The 22966-nt window shown below is 44.1% G+C and overlaps 1 pseudogene; it reads right to left on the bottom strand.

Annotated features, from left to right (window-relative positions):
• Positions 1–4377: 4377 nt before the first annotated feature.
• LOC110575353 lies at positions 4378–22528 on the bottom strand (annotated as a pseudogene).
• Positions 22529–22966: the final 438 nt, after the last annotated feature.

Genomic DNA, 22966 nt, shown 5'->3' with positions numbered 1-22966 from the left:
TGAATTTAGTCCATCAAGATCCATCCAATATATGTCCAAGTATTAAAATATTTAGAATTTTAAACATCACCGTTACAAGGTTTGTATTTATATGAACACTTGGTTGTTCTGGGCCAAACGGGGGGTGAAAGCACGAAGTCTCCGCCTCTGGGTGCGCCCTCCCTGTCCCTACAGCTCTGAATTATTCTGTTATTTGATGACTACTGCAGGCAGAGGTCATTCTTCACATGACTTTTTTAATGAATTCGCTGTTTCATGCACATCTGGTTTCAGGTCATGAGACTCTGGCATGAAAGGCTCAGGGCTGAGAGAGGTCCCATCCACACACGTGTGGAGTGTCGTGCAGAAAGACTTGTCCTGCGGGCAGAAGAGGGAGAAGTAGCTTGATTTCAAAGTCCACACACAGCCGAGAGAGAAAGCCTCTGAGTCAGCATTCCTGGATGACCTTTCCCTCTTGCAGCGGTTTGTAATCTTTGAGTCATGGATCCCCCTTTGAAAACCAGTGGGTACTATGGCTCCTTCTCCCAAATAAGTGTGTGTGTGTCAGGTGCTCACACACCTCTGCATGCACACACGCACACCCACATTTTCTTCACACCAACCCCAGGAGGTCATGGGCAGCCTAGACATCCTTGGCATCACAATCACATCTTGCCTTAGATGTTGGGGAAAGGAGCTTACTCTTGTCTCTTAAAATGTGGGCCATACCCTTTATATCACTTTTTTTTTTTCAAGTAGGCTCCATGCCCAATATGGGGCTTGAACTCATGACCCTGAGATCAAGAGTTGTATGTTCTACTGAGTGGGCCAGCAGGGCGCCCCTAAATCACTTTTTAAAATAAATCAGTGCTGGGGCACATGGGTGGCTCAGTTGATTAAGAGTCTGCCTTTGGCTCAGGTCATGATCTCAGGGTCCTGGTCAGGTCGGGCTCCCTGCTCAGTGGGCAGTCTGCTTCTCCCTCTCCCTCTTCCCCTCCACCCTGCTCATGCTCTCCCTCACTCTGTCTCTTTCAAATGAACAAATAAACAATCTTAAAACAAAATAAAATAAGTGAGTGCTGTGCACAAGCCAATTTAGAGGAACTGTACTTGGGGCGCCTGGCTCGCTCAGTCAGAGCGTGTGACTCTTGATCTCACGGTTGTAAATTCAAGCCTCACTTTGGGGAGAGAGTTTACTTAAAAAAAAATAAATGAATAAAGGACCTGTACTTAATGATGTAACAAAGTCTAGAGCAGTGTCTAGTCTAGACTAACTGGTTGGTTTTCCTCTAGTTACTTGCTTTTGCCCCTCCCCTAAACATTTGTTTGGTGGCTCTGTGGTTCTAGGAACCCCCACAAGGGAGTCAGGAAGCTGGGACTCTAGCCCAAGACTAAGGGAGGCTCCTTCCCACCTTTGGGCTGCAGTTTCCTCGTCTGTAAAAAAGAAGGGATTTGGATCAGTCAGCAGTTCTCAATGGACCCTTTTTTGGGGTCTGCGAAGTCAAAAACATTTCACAACAAACCTTGTTATTTGCCTTAATCGCTCTCATCCTGTGGCGAGTGCGCAGTGGGGTTGGGTAGAGGCTGTGTGATCTATGATGATGCTATTGTTCGGACAGCATGTGGGTGTGTGCTTGTGTGTTCTTGTGTTTCAAAGACAATGCGATACACGTCAGAAGGCAAAACCCACCTAAACAAAAGCTCTTTGGTTTATTCTCTTAGTTTCCTGAGCTCTAACAAAGTACCACAAACTGGGTGGCTTAAGACAATAGAAATTTATTGTCTTATAGTTCTGGAGGCTAGAAGTCCAAAACCAAAGTGTTTGTAGGGTTGCTTCCTTTTAAAAAAAAATTTTTTTTTTAATCTTTAAAAAAAAATTTTTTAAGATTTTATTTACAAGCAGGCGGAGCAGCAGACAGAGGGAGTGGGAGAAGCAGTCTCCACACTGACAGGGAGCCCGATGTGGGGCTCAATCCCAGGACCCCGGGATCATGACCTGAGCCAAAGGCAGATGCTTAACTGACTGAGCCACCCAGGTGCCCCTTTAAACATTTGTTTTTAAGAGAAAGAGTATGTGCATGCATGTAAATGTGAGTAGGGGGGTGCAGAAGGAGAGGGAGAGAGAGAATGAGAAGCAGGCTCCACGGTCAGTGCAGAGTGCCACCCAGGGCTCGATCCTACAACCCCAAGACCATGACCTGAGCCAAAATCAAGAGTTGGACACGCAACCGACTGGGCCACCCAGGCCCAGTTTTATTTTATTTTATTTTTATTTTATTTTTTTAAAAGATTTTATTTATTTATTTGACAGAGAGAGACACAGCGAGAGAAGGAACACAAGCAGGGGGAGAGGGAGAGGGAGAAGCAGGCTTCCTGCGGAGCAGGGAGCCCGATGCGGGGCTCGATCCCAGGACCCTGGGATCATGACCTGAGCCGAAGGCAGACGCTTAACGACTGAGTCACCCAGGCACCCCAGGGTCTTTAAAAAAAAAAAAGATTTTATTTATTTATTTGAGAGAGCGAGAATGAGAGAGAGAGAGAGAGAGAGAGAGCACATGAGAGGGGGGGAGGGTCAGAGAGAGAAGTAGATTCCCCGCTGAGCAGGGAGCCCGATGCGGGACCCGATCCCGGGACTCCAGGATCATGACCTGAGCCGAAGGCAGTTGCCTAACCAACTGAGCCACCCAGGTGCCCTCATTTGTTTTTTAATGTTAAAAAAAAAAGATTTTATTTATTTATTTGAGAGAGAGAGAATGAGAGACAGAGAGCACGAGAGGGAAGAGGATCAGAGGGAGAAGCAGACTCCCTGCCGAGCAGGGAGCCCGATGTGGGACTCGATCCCGGGACTCCAGGATCATGACCCGAGCCGAAGGCAGTCGCTCAACCGACTGAGCCACCCAGGCGCCCCAGAAAGAGAGAATCTTAAGCAGGCTCCATGCCCAGCACCGAGCCCGATGTGGGGCTTGATCGCATAACCCTGAGATCATGACCTGAGCCGAAATCAAGAGTCGGATGCTCAACCAACTGAGCCACCCAGGTGCCCCAAGTGTCCAACTCTTGATCTCAGCTCAGGTCTTAATCTCAGGGTTGTGAGTTTAAGCCTCCCCGCCCCCCGTCCCCCCAAAAAGGAAGTAATGACACCAGAGTCTTTTGAAGGCAGATGAAAAAATTTTCTGCACACTGAACAGGTGTACATTTCAAAGAGTTGTTCCTAAATCTTAAACCCCACTCAGTTCAGCTTTGAGAATATGAGATTCTATGGAAAACAAATGGAACCTTTGTTTACCAAGTAAAGGGCACTTGTCACTTCTTTACTGTTGCTAGCTTTACTCTGCTGGTGGAAAAAAAAAATCTTTCAAGTTGAGTGCCAGGGATGGGGCACCTGGTTGGCTCAGTCCATAGAGCATGTGACTCTTGATCTCGGGGTCATAAGTTCAAGCCCCACATTGGATGTACAGCTTATTTAAAAAGAAAAAAATATGGCAGAGAAAGAGAAAGTGGCTTTTTGTAATGTTATAAGGATACTTGGCTATTATTTTTTTTAAGATTTTATTTTTAAGTAATCTCTACATCCAACGTGGGGCTTGAACTCACAAACCCGAGATCAAGAGTCGCATGTTCCACTGAGTCAGCCAGGTGCCCTATTGGCTACTATTTTTCTTAAAACTTTTAAAAACTTTTCCTTAACAAGCTAAGTACAGAACATAATAGACAAATAGAGTTTTTAAATGTTATTTTTTCATATTGGATTTAGATATTTTTTAAGGAAATAAAATATTACAAACACAGCCAAGATGCTTCTCATTCCACAGTCCTGCCCTCTTCCCTAGACATAACCCATCTTAAAGCTAGTTTGACTCTTTACAGTGACTTTTTATATTTGTACTATCTATACATGTATCCATATAATACATATGGCATTGTATAATATGTTTTTATAATTCATATAAATGGTGTCATTCTATAAATGTCTTTTTGCAAATTGTCTTTTTCCTTCAGCATCACACTCCTTAGTTTTGTTTTGTTTTGTCTTGGTATCACTACATGTAAATCATTTTACATTCACTCATTATTCCTTCTCGAATGCTCTTCTTTTCTTTGTGGATCTGAGTTCCGACCAATGTCATTTCTCTCTTTATGAAGAACTTATTTTAAAGCTTTTTGGAAAGACTGTCTACTGGCAAAAAATTCCTTCAATTTTTGTTTGAGAAATTCTTTCTCTCTCCTTGACTTTTGAAGGATAATGTCACTGGGTACAGAGTTCTACCTTAGTGGGTTTTTTTGTTTCAACACTTTCAATACAGCATTATAGCACTTCACGCCTTTTTTTTTTTTTTCTGTGCTGTATGATATTTAATTAAGTATAAAGACTTCCGATCACATCACCTAGAGACCATTTTACCCACTGCTCTGTTTGGCCGCTAGTCTCTTGTCTCTCTTTAGCAATGATGAGGTGGATACCCTTTCCACAGGGAAGAGAAATCCATGGTTTGTTGGCTTTGCCAATAACAAAAATGTTGGAGTCGGGTGGCAAGGCTGTTGCCATTGGCATCTTCCATGTGAATGACACCAAAAGAACCAGGGTGTCTCTCTCTGTTGGTGATCACACCAAATCTTCCCAGGTTAGCAACTCTGGTCACCATACACAGATTACCAGGGTCAAACTTGATGAAATCAGTAATCTTTCTAGTCTCCAAATCAATCTGAATGGTGTCATTCATCTTGATGAGGGGATCAGGATAGCGGATGGTACGAACATCATGGGTCACCAGGTGAGGGATTCCTTTTGTTCTCACAAAGGTCTTTCTCACTTTGCACAACTTATAGTTGGCCTCCTCAGGTGTAATCTGATGAGCAGCCAAGCGACCCTTGGTGTCATAGATCAGACAGAAAGCCTCCCCAGTCTTGTCAATGCTGATGACATCCATAAAACCAGCAGGGTAAGTTATATCAGTTGGGACCTTGCCATCAATCTCAATAAAATGTTGGATACAAATCTTCTTTACTTCATCTCCTGTGAGGGCCTACTTAAGTCTGTTCCTTAGGAAAATGATGAGAGGGAGACATTCTCTCAGTGTACGGGGACCAGTAGATGGATAAGGGGCAAACACACCTGTCAGTTTATCCAGCATGCAATGCTTGGGAGCTGCTATATGCTTCAGATGCTTCTTGGGAACACAAGCATGGCTACACTAGGCATGAAAAGAGCTTACTCCATCCTTTTCTCGCCTGCATGGTTCCCAAAGGAAAACTATGTAATTCTTTCCTTGCTCCTCCACAGGTAAGGTCTTTTTTTTTTTTTTTTAAGATTTTATTTATTTATTTGAGAGAGCGAGACTGAGAGAGAGAGAGCACATGAGAGGGGGGAGGGTTGGGAGGGTCAGAGGGAGAAGCAGACTCCCTGCCGAGCAGGGAGCCTGATGCGGAACTCGATCCAGGGACTCCAGGATCATGACCTGAGCCGAAGGCAGTCGCTTAACCAACTGAGCCACCCAGGCGCCTGGTAAGGTCTTTTTCTCTGGCTTCTTTCAAAAAAATTTTTTTGGGTCTATGATTTTCTGCAGTTGGAATATGATATGCATAGGTGTAGATTATGAGGTCTTGGTGCTTTAGTCTCTGCCTGTGGGCCATGACTGACCAGGGCTTCTCAGCTGCCTTAACCCCGTAGGCGAGGCAGGAAGGCTCCAGGGGGCTGCGGTTGCATAGTTCCCTTCCCCTGGGTCCATTAGGCTCTGGTGAAATAGCTTCTTTTGAGGGCAGGGTTTGTTAAAAGCAACAGAGTACTCGGGTTGTGTTCCAAAATGACCCCTTTTCCCCTTCTGCTGCTGGAAACATGAAGGGGTTTTTCTCTGGATCCTTACTGTAGAGTCTGGAAGGGCTCCTAGAGGGAGAACTCAGACGTGTGAGAGGCCCCCTGGAGTTTTTAACTTTCAAACTTGTCCACACTGAGCCTCCAGCAATGTGTAGACCACAGTACCTTCCCAGGTACTGGTTCCTGTGGAGGTTTCTGCTCAGGTAAGTTGTGATTCTCTGTACCTACCTATCGCTCCTAATTTTGGAGCCAGTTTGCCCTGTGACCTCAGTTCTCTGATGGATCTAAGAATAATTGTTCATTTTCAGTTTGTTCAGCTTTTTTCTTGTTTTGTGAATGAAAGCGACTTCCAATCTCCTTGCATGCTGGACTGGAGATGGGAAGTCAAAACGTACCAAATAAATTCATTTTAACCGCTTCATGATGTTCCCTTGTATGTGACAATTATGTATCAAGTATCTTGCTGATGGAAATTTCAATTGTTTCCAACTCTTTTTCTATTATAAATAATGCTGTTATGAGCATCTTTTTGCATGTCTCTTTGGACACACGTGGATGAGTTTCTCCAAGACAAATACTGGGAAGTGAAATTGTCGAATTGTAATAATTCATGCTTATCTTGGGCTTGACTACAGAATGCCAAACTGCTCTCCAAAGTGGTTGTACCAACGTGCACTCTGGGGCAGGGCAGGAGATTTCCCCTCACTAAATCCTCATCAGGGCTTACCATTGTCAGACGTGAACATTTTATCATCTGACAGGCATGAAACAATATTTTGTGGGGTTTTTTTGGGTATTTTTCTGACCACTAGGGAGGTTCACTCATTGAAGAAAATATTCCTGAGCCCCTATCTTATGCAGATCCCAATCTGGGCTTGGCTTGTGCGGGTACATCCGTGAACAAAAACAGACAAAGCATCTGCGTTCGCTGCCCTCATGGAAGTTTTTGTTCAGGTGTGTATGTAGAGTGGGGTGAGGATTAGGAATGGAGAAGGGGTGGATTATGATTTTAAATAAACAGGTCAGGGTAGGAGGTAAGGGGATTATCATGCAGATAACTGAAGGCAGAGCCATGCAGGCAGAGGAATAGGCTCTCAGATGCAATGGTACCTGGGAGAGAACAGGAGGAGGTGAGGTCAGAGAGGTGAGGGCAGGGGCTGCTAATGCCAAGCTTCATAGGCCATTGTAAGGACTTTGCTTTCATTTTTTATTTTTTAAAAAATTTATTTATTTATTTATTTGAGAGAGAGAGAGAGAAAGAGCACAAGTGGGGGAGGGGCAGATAGAGAGGGAGACAAGCAGACTCCCCACTGAGCGTGAAGCCTGATGTGGGGCTGGATCCCAGGATCCCGAGATCATGACCCGAGCTGAAACCAAGAATTGGACGCCTAACCCACTGAGCCACCCAGGCACCCCTAGGACTTTGCTTTTATTTTGAGCCCTGCTGGGAGCCTATGATGTTCAGGAGCTCACTGAATATGTCCAGCTCCTGGCCCTCAGAATGGAGCAGGATGACACTCTTTGGCTGTCTTAAGTATGTATCAGTCCATGTGACCAGTTCTGGCCACTGAGTCTGGAGAATTCACTTTGGGAGCATTTAATTACCAGTGATAATCTTCTAGAACTTTTGCTCCTCTGTCAAGGTGACCAGAAATATTCAAGAGAGTGTTCTGAGGTATAAGCCCAAATCTCCGATCAGTGATGGTGATGAGCAGCTCCCTGCTGTTGCCTGAGGTGGACGTGGCACATGAGAAAGAAATTATCACAATTTTAAATCACTGAAATGTTGGGGTTATTCACCATCACATCATAACCTAGGTCATCTTGACTGATACAGAGTCATTGTCATATTATGAGCTGTACAGCAGCATAATCTAAACTACATTTTAAAAGAATCACTGCTACCATATTGGGAAGAGACTATGTAGAGAGTCAGGCAATTAAGAGGCTATTACTATAATCCAGGCAAGGGATGACAGTGACTTGGACTAGGACGGTAGTGGTGGAGGTGGTGAGAAGCAGTCTGCCCTAGGGCATTGTTTGAAGGCAGGGCCAACAGGATTTTTCTGATGGACTGAATGTGGATATGAGAGACTGAAAGGTTTTATATTTTTTTAAATTTTATTTTATTATGTTATGTTAATCACCATACATTACATCATTAGTTTTTGATGTAGTGTTCCATGATTCATTGTTTGCGTATAACACCCAGTGCTCCATTCAATACGTGCCCTCTTTAATACCCATCACCAGGCTAACCCATCCCCTCTAGAACCCTCAGTTTGTTTCTCAGAGTCCACAGTCTCTCATGGTACGTCTCCCCCTCCAATTTCCCCCCGCTTCATTTTTCCCTACCTACTATCTTCTTCTTCTTCTTCTTTTTTTTAACATATAATGTATTATTTGTTTCAGAGGTACAGGTCTGTGATTCATCAGTCTTACACAATTCACAGTGCTCACCATAGTACATATCCTCCCCAATGTCCATCACCCAGCCACCCCATCCCTCCCACTCCCCACCACTCCAGCAACCCTCAGTTTGTTTCCTGAGATTAAGAATTCCTCCATATCAGTGAGATCATATGATACATGTCTTTCTCTGACTGACTTATTTCACTTAGCATAATACCCTCTAGTTCCATCCACGTTGTTGCAAATGGCAAGATTTTGTTCCTTTTGATGGCTGCATAATATTCCATTGTATATATATACCACATCTTCTTTATCCATTCATCTGTCGATGGACATCTTGGCTCTTTCCATAGTCTGGCTACCGTGGACATTGCTGCTATAAACATTGGGGTGCATGTACCCCTTCGGATCACTACATTTGTATCTTTGCAGATTACTTAGCCCAGCCCCCAGCAAGGGCAGGGCAATTCTGCCTCAGACAAAGGAGACTGAAAGGTTTTAATCTGAGCAACTGGAAGGATGGAGTTGCTATTGACTGAGATGTGGAAGACCTGGGGTGGGGCAGGTATTTAGTTTTGGGCATGTTAAATTTAAGATACCTTAGACATCCAAGGGGAGATGTTGACCTGGCCATTGGCTATATGAGTCTGAGGTTCAGAAGGGAGGTCTGGGTTGGAGATGTATACGTGAGAGTGATCAGCAATTGGGTGGTCTTTGAAGCCATGGCAGTGAATGATATCAACAGGGGACTGAATGTAGGTACAGAAAAGATCAAGGACTGAGCCTGGGGGCTCCAACATTCGGAGGCTGGGGAGAAGAGAAGGAATCATTGAAAGACACTGAGAAAGACTCACCCGTGAGGTGAGGGGAAACCAGGAGGATGGAGTGTCTTGATGGCCCAGTAGAAAAAGCCTGTCAGGTAAGAGGTGGTCATCAGTTGTATTGAATGCTGCCAATAGATCAAGAAAGTGGGAGACTGAGAATTGACTCTTCTTTTTAGCAACATGGAGCTCACTGATGACGTCAGTAGGACAAGTTTTAGTGGAAAGGTTGCATCAAAGTGAGATTGGAATGGATTGAAAGAGAAGGGTAAAAAATTGGAGAAAGCAAGTGTAGACCATTTTTTTGAAGATGTTTTGTTGCAAAAGGGAGCAAAAAATTGGGGAAGTAGATAACAGGTAAAGTGTAGTCAACAGAAGGCTTAAGGTCAGAGAAAAAACATGTTACTTGTTTTCCAATAGGAGTGATCCAGCGGATGGTAAAAAAAAATGTAACAGAGAGAGGGGAGAAATGCTGTATTCCAATAGGAGTGATCCACCGGATGGTAAAAAGAATGATGTAACAGAGAGAGGGGAGAAATGCTGAGTGATATTCATGAGTAATGGGGGGGGGTCAAAAGCGGAGGGCTAGGCTTCCATAGGACCATTAGTGATTCATCTGTAATAGCAGGCAGGAAGCCAGAGGGTGGGGTTCAGAGATGGATAGATAGATGTGGGGAGTGGGCAGTCTGCTGATCACATCAATTCCCACGGTGATCTCGGAAAGAAGGGAGGGGGTGTTGGAGGTTTGAGGAGAGAGGAACGGATGTGAGATTACTGGCTGGAGCACTGGAGGAGAAATGAGTCTGGGTAAGTATCCTATGATTGCCAAGGGCATTAAGAGTCCACTTGAGGTTTGTGGTCATGAATTTATTTATTTGTTTGTTTATTTAAGATTTTATTTATTTACTTGCAGAGAGAGAGTGAGCACAAGCAGGGGGAGCTGCAGGCAGAGCGGGCAGAGGGAGAAGCAGGCTCCCCACTGAGCAGGGAACCCGATGTGGGATTTGATCTTCGGACCCTGGGATCATGACCTGAGCCGAAGGCATACACTTCACCGACTGAGCCACCCAGGCACCCCTGTGGTCATGAATTTAAAATGAAACCAGGCAGTGTGATGCCAAACTCATTTGGCTGGGCAGGTGTAGGTGCCGAGTAGGCAGTATGTTGGAATTATCACCAGGGTTGTGGTTTGGCTCAGGGAATATTAGGAAGTGAGGGGGCAAGCTGCTGAGTGTGTGTGCAAGGCAGAGGGTACAGTGCTTGACCATGGGATGCAAACAGACACGGAGGAGAGAGAGGGCATTGAGTCACTGGGGATATGGGATTAGGACCAACTCAGATTTGTTTTAGGAAGACAAGAATCTAAATTCTTCACAAACACAGATACACACCACTATGTTTTGTTTTGTTTTTTTTTTTAAGATTTTTATTTATTTTTCAACAGAGTGACAGAGACAGTGAGAGAGGGAACACAAGCAGGGGGATGGGGAGAGGGAGAAGCAGGCCTCCTGCAGAGGAGGCAGCCCGATGCGGGGCTCGATCCCAGGACCCCGGGATCATGACCTGAGCCGAAGGCAGACGCTTAACGACTGAGCCACCCAGGCGCCCCCACACCACTATGTTTATATGGTCTGTATACACATGTTCTCAGAAAATGCTTAAAATTAAAAGCCTGTAGCTTTGTCTACTTCCTATTGGTCTATTTTAATCTGCATTAACATTAATTAATATAAACATTATAGGACAAAGAACTTACTGTAAATGAGAATGCAAAAATTGATTTGACAATATTTTAGTGGCTTTAAGTAGTTTCTTTCCCCAAAGTCCTATAATCAACATCATTCAAAAGTTTTCAAAGATTTATACCTGACAATGTCAATGCCGAAGCTCAGATCTGTTAGATACTCATATTGGCTTTAAGTGAACTCTATCTTACATTGAGTTACGCAGTGTCCACAGTCAACCTTGAGGGCTTTATATGCATTCTTTTTTTTTTTTTTTTTAAGATTTAATTTATTTATGAGAGAGTGAGAAAGAGCATGAACAGGGGAGAGGGGCAGAGGGAGAAGCAGACTCCCCACTGAGCAGGGAGCCCGATGCGGGACTCGATCCCAGGACCCTGGGATCATGACCTGAGCCAAAGGCAGATGCTTAACTGAGCCACCCAGGCACCCCTATATGCATTCTTTAATCCCCACCACACCCCTTCATTGTGATTCAACAAATATGCCTGTCCTTGCGAAGCTTACATTTCTAGCAGGCTGTAACAATAGGTAGACAAATAAGGAAGTGAGCAAATAATCTAATTTGTCTCAATCCTCTTTACCAGTGACCGTGAGCACTGAATCCAAGGGCCTGGGGCTGTCAACTTTCTCTTAAAATGCAATTAATAATAAACTCTCAATCAAATCATTGTTAGGGCCAAAAAGGCCACTGAGGCTAAGTAGTTATTTTTTGTTCTGCTGCATTAATCTGCTAATTAATTAATTTAAGCAGCTTAAAGTGTTAAGGCAAAAGAAATGGGCAAGTCCCAAATTCAGTGATCACAGACGGTTTATACAAGTCATCACTTTGAGTTCACAAAGGGGCAGGTCCCCCTGGAGTTAAGGATGCTTACCCCCAACGTGACTATATTTAGAGATAGAGCCTTTAACAGAAGTGATTAAGGTAAAGTGAGGTCTCAAGGATGGGGGCCTAATCCAACAGGACTGGTGTCCTTATAAGAAGAGGAAGTGACCCCAGGGATGGGCACACACACAGAAAAGGCCATGTGAGGACCCAGCGAGAAGGCAGCCACCCACAAGCCAAGGGGACAGACCTCAAGAGAAACCAGCCCTGCTGGCACCTTAATCTCAGACTTCCAGCCTCCAAGACTGTGAGAAAATAAGTTTCTGTTGTTACGCCATCCGGTCTGTGGTATTTTGTATGTCAGCCCTAGCAAATTAATATAAGGACATTGTGTTAACTGAAATAAGCCAGTCACAAAAAGGCAAATACTGTTTGATTTCCCTTGTATAAGGTACCTAGAGTGGTCAAATTCATAGAAACAGAAAGTGGAATAGTAGTGGCCAGGGGCTGGGGGAGAGCAAGATGGGGAATTGTTGTTTAATGGCTACAGAGTTCTAATTTTGCAAGATTGCATCTTGCAGATGGAGGTTGGTTGCACAACATCATGCCTATACTTCACATTATTGAGGTGTGCACTTGAAAATGATTACAATGGTAAATTTTATGTTGTGTGTGTTTAACCACAATTAAAACACACACACACAACATGCACATGCATACACACACACAAAAGAAGCAGTTAGAAGGATCATCTATGTGTGTATTGAAACTGCCAAGAATGAAGACATTAGAGACTGAACACTGTTTTGTGTTTATTGGACATACAGATTGTTCTGCTGATTGTCTGTTCTTATCCTTCCCCTACTTTTCTGTTGGGTTATTCATCTTTCTCGAATAGATTTATAAGATTTCTTTTTTTTTTTTTAAGATTTTATTTATTTGAGAGAGAGAGAGAGAGCACAATCAGGGGGAGTGGCAGAGGGAGTGGGAGAAGCAGGCTCCCCGCTGAGCAGGGAGCCCGATGTGGGGCTCGATCCCAAGACCCTGGGATCATGACCTGAGTGGAAGGCAGACAGATGCTTAACTGGCTGAGCCACCCAGGTGCCCCAAATTTATAAGCTTTCTTGATATATTCTTATCACTAGCCCTGTCATGGTTATGGGAATTACAATGATTTTCCCCCCAATGTGTGATTTCCACTTATTTTAATGTAAATGATCATAAGTCTTTAACATTATTTTAGTCAAATGTGTCTTTGTCCAGTTTGTGCTTTTTAGGTCTTGTTCAACAACTTCTCATATATTTTATTCTAAAATTTGTGCAGTTTGGCAATGCATACTGAATCTTTAAACCATACTATTTGATTTCTGTATTGGGTTCGGTAGTGCATTTTCATGAGTATATTATTGGGGGCTTCTTTTTTTTTTTTAAAGATTTTATTTATTTATTTGTCAGAGAGAGCGCAAGCAGGGGGAGCGGCAGGCAGAGGGAGAAGCAGACTACCCGCTGAGCAAGGAGCCCGATGCAGGACTCGATCCCAGGACCCTGGGATCATGACCTGAGCCAAAGGCAGACGCCCAACCGATTGAGCCACCCAGGCGTCCCTATTATTGGGGGCTTCTAAAAGAAGTTTAAGATTTATTTTGTTTTATTTGAGAGAGAGAGGGAATGTGCGTGAGTGCAAGCAGGGGGAGCGGCAGAGGGAGAGGGAGAGAGAGAATCTCAAGCAGACTCCATGCTGAGCGTGGACCCCATCTCACAACCCCGAGACCATGACCTGAGCCGAAATCAAGATTAGGATGCCCAACTGACTGCGCCACCCAGGCACCCCTAAAGGTAACTATTTTAAAATGTATTGAAATACTTAATTGCTAAGGTTCGGTTTTACTGAATTGTTAATTTTTTTTGACACAAGCCATTCCAAAGGACACCATCCATGTTAGGCACATCCAGATGCTGCCAACACCATGGGCCCATTTAAAGGGAGGCTGCTCAGCCAGAGTCCCTGAGGAAGCAGCAGCTCTGAGCCTTGGGGCTTGGCTGCACAGTGCGAGGGACACCCTTCACCCCTTTGCTGCTACGTGCACCCACAGGGTGCCAGGGACCAGGACAGGGCTGGGCCTTCAAGAATGAACCAGGCCAAGTAGGTTTGCCAGAGGCCATAGGGAAGCCACAGTCAGGAAGGAGCTGAGATGATGAGAAAGCAGACACTGTGAAGAGAAGAGAAGCTACACGGTGAAGGGTGAGGAAGCCGGCAGGTGGAAGAGAGGATGGGGTCAGTGATAACGTCCTGGGACCCGCAACCTTTGTGTGGCCCTGCTCTAGTCCCATAGCTCCTGATGTCACTTGGTTCAGCTTTGCCTGGGCTCCTACCTCCTGTTACTTGACATGCTGCGTGAGTCTCTGTTTCTTACAACACAAAGAACAGAGCTAAAATGCTCTTTATAAAAAAGTTAATAGGCTTTTTCAGAGTAGTTTTAGGTTCACAGCAAACTTGAGCAGGAAGTGCAGAGTTCCTACATACCCATACCCCTCCCCCCCCACTCCAGTCTTCTTTTATTAACAACTTGCATTAGTGCGGTCCATTTGTCTAACTGATGAACCAGTATCAAGATATTATTTATTAACTAAAGTACATAGTTTATAGTAGAGTTCATTCACTTTGTGTTTTATAGATTCTGTGGGTTTTAGCAAATGCATAATGGCATGTATCCATCCTTATAAAATCATACTGAATAGTTTCACTGCCCTAAAAATCCCCTGTATTCCACCTGTTTGGCCTTGTCTTACCCCATCCCTGGCAACCACTGATCTTTTTACTTCTTATTCTAGAATGTCTTTTCCAGACATAGTTTTGCCTTTTCCAGAATGTTGTGCAGTTGGAAGCACACAGTAAACTTTTTTGGATTGGTTTCTTTCACTCAATAATGTCTGTTAGGTTCCCCCGTGCCTTTTTATGGCTTGATAGCTTAGTTCTTTTTAGCACTGAATAATATTCCATTGAATGGATGCAACATAGCTTGTTTATCCATTCACCTATTGAAGGATATTTTGGATGCTTTCAAGTTAAAATGCTCTTTTCAAGATTAAAGAGAGGAATTATTCTGGAAGTTGGAGTATTAGAAGGAGACATTTGGGGTTGATATTTGAAATTAAGATGTCTTAAGTGGGAGTGCCTGGGTGGCTCAGTCGGTTAAGTGTCTGCCTTTGGCTCAGGTCATGATCTCAGGGTCCTGGGATCAAGCCCCACGGCGGGCTCCCAGCTCAGCGGGGAGTCTGCTTCTCCCTTTCACTCTCCTGTGTGCTCTCTCTCTCAAATAAATAAATAAAATGTTAAAAAAAAAAAAAAGATGTCTTAAGGGTTGAATAAAAAGGAGGGAGGCATTAAATTGAGTCCCCCAGACATTTCCTACATAGACACTGAAGCTTGGATAGCAGAGGGCGAATTTTGTTGTTTCCTCTGTTTTACAGAGTTTCTTGCCTGTTTGTTCTGTTTGTAAATATGCCTTAGATTGAAGAAATGCATTTTGGTGGCAAATAGCACCTGCTTCATCAATGTTTAAGATTAAATTCTGGGGGCGCCTGGGTGGCTCAGTCGGTTGAGCATCTGACTCTTGATTTCAGCTTAGGTCATAGTGTCTGGGTCACAGGATCAGGCCCCACAATCAGGCTCTGCCCTCAGCGCAGAGTCTGCTTGTCCCTCTCCCTATGTTCTTCCCCTCACTCACGCTGTCTCAAATAAATAAATATTTTTTAAAAGATTAAATTCTGGATTCCCAAATAAAAATGTTAGAATCTGAAATTGATTTCCTATGGACTCTCCCTTCCGAGGGCCCCTTTGTGATCAAGTCCAGTCTTCTTTGTTTACCAGTTAGACAAAATAGGGCTTGTGGATAATTTTTAACTCCCCATTACCATGCCCTTATTCTCACTAGAAAACTATATCTTTCCTCCAAGGTAAATCTAAGTAATTTACCAAAGATGCGGAGGAAATGTTTATCTTGAAATGCAGCTTCCCCCAGGGTGGAATTCGCTGGCTCTCTGGCTCGCTCGGTTAACAGTGGACAGCTGTTTATAACAGGAACTGTGGAATAGCACGTCTCAGTGAGATGGCAGGCAGACAAAGGAGGAGGACTGCGAACGATCAAACTTGGAATTGGGCCAGGACAATGAAAATCAGCATTTCCTCCCCTTAATTCTTTCGCGAAGCCCTATGAGACTCTTCAATGACCACATGTGGTCAGAAGTCAGATGTTGGGTTTAGATCTTATCCAGAAGCACCCATTGCCCCCGGACAGCAGGCTGTGGCATTGGCTGGCTAAGTGTGACTCAGTGAAGAGCGTCATTGCACTGGACCTGATGTGGTTCAGTGGAGCAGGGCTGCCTTGAGATCTATCTGTAGGTGTGCTGGTATACAGACCCACTTCTCCTTTGGTTGAAAGAAAATTCATCGGAGCCTGGAGTTGAATGGAGAACCTTAACTGCTCTCCACAGTCGGTCCCGTCCACATAAAGGAAAGGGGCTACGAGTTTTGGAAAGTGGTTTCCCTTTTGTACACGTCTGCATGCGTGACACGTGCCTCCTCAGTAAGTGCCATAATCACCCATTTCTCCATTTCAGTTCAGCGCGGGGACTTTCAAAGGCTATCAGGGGTTACTTACTTGGCCCGAGGGGAAAAAGACTGGCGAGGGCGCGATTCCAATTTACAACACATTATGGAGCGAAACCCCACTGTGGGTCAACCCAACGTGGGTGCTGAGCGTCCCCAGACATACCACGGTGGGGAGTAGTCAGCTCTGCTCTTGTTCAACCTGAAAAAGTACAATGGGAGATTGCTGGAGCTCGTGTTGGCTGGCATTTGCACTGCAGAAACTTGGAAGGCTATTTCAAAGAAAATGCCTAGAAACAAGCTTCAGTCTGTTACCAGGCTTGATAAAGCACCCCAGTTTTGCTGAAGGCATTTGAGAGGAAAATAATTTACTTGTTCTAAAGCACAAGTACTTCTGGTGAATTATGAAGGCTAGTTACCAGCCATATGTTCGAAGAACTTGAATTCTTTTTTTTTATTATAAAAATTATACATGCTTGATACGAAGAGAAAAAAATCAAATAGAACAGAGTAGAATGAAATCAAAAGTCTGTCTCCTGTTCCCTCCTTATTCTTCATTCCATGCCCACTGGACTCACTCTAAACGTTTTCCTGGTGAATATGTTTTTATTATTTTTATTTATTTATTTATTTTTAAAGATTTTATTTATTTATTTGACAGAGAGATACAGCGAGAAAGGGACACAAGCAGGGGTAGGGTCAGAGGGAGAAGTAGGCTTCCTGCCGAGCAGGGAGCCCGATGCGGGGCTCGATCCCAGGACCCTGGGACCATGACCTGAGCCGAAGGCAGACGCTTAACGACTGAGCCACCCAGGTGCCCTGGTGAATATGTTTTTAGACATCTTTGAAGCATATACAAATTTGTCCTTCTAAAAATGCAAATAGGGTCTGACTGGCTGACTCAGGGGGTAGAGCATGTGACTCTTGATCTGGGGGTTGTGAGTCCAAGCCCCATGCTGGGTGTAGATCCTACTTAAAAAAATACAAATAGGGGCGCCTGGGTGGCTCAGTTGGTTAAGCGACTGCCTTCGGCTCAGGTCATGATCCTGGAGTCCCAGGATCGAATCCTGCATCGGGCTCCCTGCTTGGCAGGGAGTCTGCTTCTCCCTCTGACCCTCCCCCCTCTCATGCTCTCTCGCTCTCATTCTCTCTCTCAAATAAATAAATAAAATCTTTAAAAAAAATACAAATAGAATTATACTTTGCTTTTATACACTTTGCAATTATATAATTGTTCTGTGACTTGCTTTTTTTCATTTAACTCTGAATCCTGATTATCATTCTATATCAATTCAGATTTACCTAATCCTTTTTGAAAGCTATAAAGTATTCCATTGTATGTTTGTACTATAATTTATTTAAACATTCTTTGTTTATGGATGTTTGGATTTTTCTGGGTTTTCACTATTATAAATAATGTTGCAATTATATATGCGTTTGTATATATTTTTGTACATTTATGCAAGACTATTTGCAGAATGGCTTTCTAGAAGTGGAATTTCTGGGTCAAAAGGTATGGATATTTAACCTTTCCATAGGTGGTTGCCAAATTGTGTCCTAAAAAAGGGACTGATTACATTTTTACCAACAGTGCATCAGAGTTCTTGTTTTCCCACATCCTTATCAATACTGGGTATTATGAAGTTAAAAAATTTCCCTAATCTGAGAGATGATTTTAATTTGCATTTATTTTTTATGATTGAATCATGTTTATTGAACACATTTCTCTGTGAATTTTTTGTTCATATATTTTTTTCCATTTTTCTGATTTTTTTTCTTACAAATCTGTAAGAGCTATTTGTTTTTTTGTTTTTTTTTAAAGATTTTATTTATTTATTTGACAGAGAGAGACACAGCGAGAGAGGGAACACAAGCAGGGGGAGTGGGAGAGGGAGAAGCAGGCTTCCCGCGGAGCAGGGAGCCCGATGCGGGGCTCGATCCCAGGACCCTGTGATCATGACCTGAGCCGAAGGCAGACGCTTAACGACTGAGCCACCCAGGTGCCCCTGTAAGAGCTATTTGTATTAAGGAAGTTAGTACTTTAGGGGTGCTTGGGTGGCTCAGCCGGTTAAGCATCTGCCTACGGCTCAGATCACGATCCCAGAGTCCCAGGCTCCCTGCTCAGTGGAGAGTCTGCTTCTCCCTCTGCCCCTCACCCCGCTCTCATGCTCTCTCTCATTCTCAAATAAATGAAGGTTTTATTTATTAAGTAAATAAATAAAATAAATAAGTAAAATATATATTTTATTTATTTGAGAGAGACAGAGAGTGTGAGAGAGAGAGAGCAAGTGTAAGTAGGCAGAGTGGCAGGCAGAGGGAGAGGAAAAACAGGCTCTCTGCGGAGCAGAGAGTCTGATGCCGGGCTTGATCCCAGGACCCTGGGATCATGACCTGAGCCTAAGGCAGATGCCCAACCGACTGAGCCACCCAGGAGCCCCAATAAATAAAATATTTAAAAAAATAAAATCTTTAAAGAAAAAAGGAAGTTAGTACTTTATTACAGGTGTTGTTTGTTTCTTGTATTGTTGTGGTGTCTTTTTGTGCCTTATAGAGATGTAAAATATACATGAATAAAATTTATTGGTGTTTTTCCTTTATGACTTCTGGGTTTCCTGTCAAGCTTAGAAAAAACTTCTTCAATCCATGATTTGAAAAAAATTTTGGTATTCCTCTAATTACTTTCATAGTTTCATTAAAATAATCATAAAATATCTGACATATACAAAAGAATAAACATAACCTATATGTGGATTAGAGAGGACAGTAATAAAATAAATTCCTAAACTCAACCTAACAAATAGTGGTTCAGTGGGTCTTACAGGATCCTGTAAGAGACCATGGTAAGGTCTCTGAAATTTTAAAAAGAGATTTATTTATTTATTTGAGAGACATAAAAAGAGAGAGAGAGCTGGGAGAGGAGAGAGAGAAGAGAGAATCTCAAGCAGACTCCCCACTGAGTATGGAGCCCAATGCAGGGCTCAATCTCATCACACAGAGACCATGACCTGAACTGAAATCAAAAGCTGAAAGCTTAACCAACTGAGCCACCCAGGTACCCCACTGCCTTTTTTTTTTTTTTTAAGTTATCTCTACACCCAACATGGGGCTTGAACTCACGACCCTGAGATCAAGAATTGCATGCTCTACCAACTGAGCCAGCCAGGGGCCTCTCAGTGGTTTCATTTTTTACATTTAAAAAATATCCATCTATAATTTTAGGGGGGAGGGGTTTAGGAATAAAATAAATCTAGTTAAAGAATTTTTTTCTTAAAGATTTATTTGAGGGCGCCTGGGTGGCTCAGTTGGTTAAGTGACTGCCTTCGGCTCAGGTCATGATCCTGGAGTCCCGGGATCGAGTCCCACATCAGGCTCCCTGCTCAGCGGGGTGTCTGCTTCTCCCTCTGACCCTCCTCCCTCTCATGCTCTCTGTCTCTCATTCTCTCTCTCGCAAAAAAAAAAAAAAGATTTATTTGAGAGAGAGAGAGAGAGAAAGCAGGGGGAGGGGCACAGGGAGAGGGAGAAAGAGAATCTTAAGCAGGCTTCACGTCCAGTACGGAGCTTGATCTCACAACCCTGAGATCATGACCTGAGCTGAAATCAAATGTCGGATGCTTAACCAACTAAAGCACCCAGGCGCCCCTAAAGAATTTTTTTCTGCAGTTTTTTTTTTCCTATATTGTTATTGGTTGTCCCAACATCATTTATTAAAGAATTCCTCTTTCCCCTGCTTCTTTTAGATAATGGTATTATGTCTCTGATGTAACCTCTGTATACAAAATGAAATCACTTCTACCTGTAGTAAGACACATAAAATAGCTAACAAAAGTCCTTGGTATTTTCAAATTCAATAACCAAAGTAATCCCCATTTTCTAAAGCTTGTTGAAAAGAGAATAAGGAAATTCTTTCTAATTTCATAGTGGGGGAAAAAAACCCTGCTAGATATTTGACCTCTTTCACCTTGACCAAGTTATTTAACTTCTCCAAGCCCCAGTTCTTGACCTTTACAATGGAGATAATAATACACCTTATGGGCTGTTGTCAGGACTAAGTGGACCAAGGAATACAACATGCTTCGCATGGCACTTGGGACGTAGTAAGCTTTCAGTCAATGGTTTAATAGTTGTCTTTATTAAGATGTATTGTTATTACATTATCAGCCTCTCAGGAAGGCTGTTCTCTCCAGTTTTATGGCTGGGCCACAATTCTTGCACGGGGTTGTTGTAGTTAGAGAGATTTAGTTTGCTAATTTTATGGCACGATACCATAATATTATGCTTTGTAACAATGTGAAATCTTGAGACGTCTAAATCTACGTTTTATTTTAAAGTAGGCTCTACACCCAACATGGGGCTTGAACTCAGGACTTGGAGATCAAGAATCACGTGCTCTTCCAACTGAGCCAGGTAGGCACCCCTTAATCTACATCCTTTTTTTTTTAGAGAGGGAAGGGAGGAGGCACAGAAGGAGAGGGAGAGAGGGAATCTCAAGCAGACTGCCTGCTGAGTGCAAAGCCTATTGTGGGGCTTGATCCCACAACCCTGAGATCATAACCTGAGCTGAAATCAAGAGCCAGATGCTCAACCGAGCCGGCCAAACATTATTTTTATAGATAAATGAAAGTGATGACAAGCCCTAATACTACAATAAATGTGGTTTACTGAGCTTGAGAGCCTCTCTCCTCCCTGCTCAATGGTAGTGTAGGATCCACAGGACCTTCTGAAAAACTGTTGTCCATTTGCCCGCCACAGGGCTGAATCTTTATTAAAAAGACTGTTCTTGTAAGTATGGATTGTGATGGACACTGAAGCCATCTAATACACTTTATTCCTCATTATTTCCAAACTAATGTTGAATAGTTCCATCCATATCTAGGATGTCCAGAGCCGTTTACTGAATTTATTATGTTGTAAAATTCAGTTCTCACATTATTAGATATATAATGAGGTATTAACTACTTTTCCCATTTCGTAGCTGAAGGAGTTGCAGCAAGAGAGGGTTTTTCTTGCTGAAAGTTACTCAGAAAGGTAATGGCAAAGACCCATTTGTTTTTTGATCTTTTGAGTCACAGTCCAATGATATCTGCTAGTCCAAATTATTCTGAAAAGAAGCTGCTGGATGTGGAAATTATAATCTGAATAGATATTCCAAAGAGAAAATTATCACTTTATTTGAAATAGATGAATGAATTATTTTGTGCTGTGTTCTATCCCTTAATTATTCTATTATATACATATCTGAACTCCTTCAGGGAGAGTGTATGGTATAAGGACACCAATAAGCATTTACAGTATATTAACAAACCAACAATAGGTTGATGATTCACCCTGGATTCATGCCAGGGTGTGTGAAAGAACTCAATAAACATGATATGCATTTCAAAAACTGCTAGTCATAATTAAAATTTCCAAACCCCTCATTCCTATAAATTATATTAAATAGAATATGAGCATTTGGCCTGCCCCTCACTCCCCTCACAGCACCGTAGACCCCCTGTGATTACCAGCCTTTGGGAAGTGGGACAGATTACTAGGAAAAAGGTGATATTTGGATTTTTTAAAAAAGATTTTATTTTTCAAACTTACTGCATAGAGTTGTGCACACTGCTGTCTCCCTAACATTCCCTCTGCGACTGGGGTTCTAGTCCCTTCTTTATTCCTTGATGAGACTTTCCAGGCTTTTCCTCTTTATTATATTCTTTTCAAAGAAGCAGCGCGACCTGCGAATTTCGTTTTTCTCTTTCTTAATTAATCTTCTGCCATAGACTTATTTGAAAACGTTCATTCTCATCAAAATTTCGAAAGAGTCCTTAAGCGAATCGTTGGAACCCACTCCGTGTCCCCCCTCCCAGGAATATGAATCCTCCTCTGAAGTGGCTGAAAAGGCAAATTGTGACCCGGGTAATAACAAGAGCAGTGGGACTCGGGCCAATCGCGCCCGTGGGACCACCCCACAGGGCGCCGCGGCCCCGGCTCCGCACAAAGACGCGCCCCGGTGGGGGGGGGCCCAGCCCGCCGCCCGCTGCCGCCCGGAGCGCGCGCTCGAGCCCGGGCCGCGGCGTCGGCACAGCCCTGCCGCTCCCCTTCTTCTCCTGCTCTTTTTATTAGAAAGGGGGAAAAAAAAAAAAATAAATAAAAAAGATAGCGAGAATGAGAGAGCTCAAGAAATCCCGCCCCTCCGCCCGCCCTCCGCCTCCCATTGGCCCGGCCTCCGCGTGCGTCACGCCGGGACTCACCAATGGCGAGGCGTGATACTGCGAGGTGGGCCGGGCCCGAGCGCGGAGTGGGCGGTGGGTCTGTGCAGCAGCCCCGCCGCGTCTCGGCCACCATCGCCGAGGCGCCGCTGCTCCCACAGACGCTCGCGAGCCGCCCCCCGCGCTCCCAGCCTCCTCTTCCTCCCGCACGCCCGAGACGCTCGCCCGCCTCGGGTCTCGCCCCCGCCTCCGCCTCCCCCGTGCTCTTCCCTCGCTCGCCTCCCACACAGTCTCTGCCTCATTTTCTCTTCTAGTTGAGGAAAAAAAATCACCATCATCCTCAGGGATCCCCTCGCCCTCAGAAAAACAAAACCAGACATGCTCCTGGGCTCCCGCCCCTGAAGGACTGGCCGAGCGAGGAGCAGGGAGCTAGTGGAGACCGCCCCAGAGGTCACGGGAGGGAAGCCCCCGCAGCCCCCGGCCCTGTCCCCGCGGCCGGCCCCTCCTCGGCCCGAGCCCGGCGGTCCCCAGCCCCGCGGCCTCCCGCCCCGTCCCCCACTTTCCCGGGAGCCGG

This window comes from Neomonachus schauinslandi, chromosome 4 (assembly GCF_002201575.2).
Source record: "Neomonachus schauinslandi chromosome 4, ASM220157v2, whole genome shotgun sequence".
Taxonomy (NCBI): Eukaryota; Metazoa; Chordata; class Mammalia; order Carnivora; family Phocidae; genus Neomonachus; species Neomonachus schauinslandi.
The sequence above is the reverse complement of the archived record's forward strand: the minus strand, read 5'-3'. Positions and strand labels throughout refer to the sequence as shown.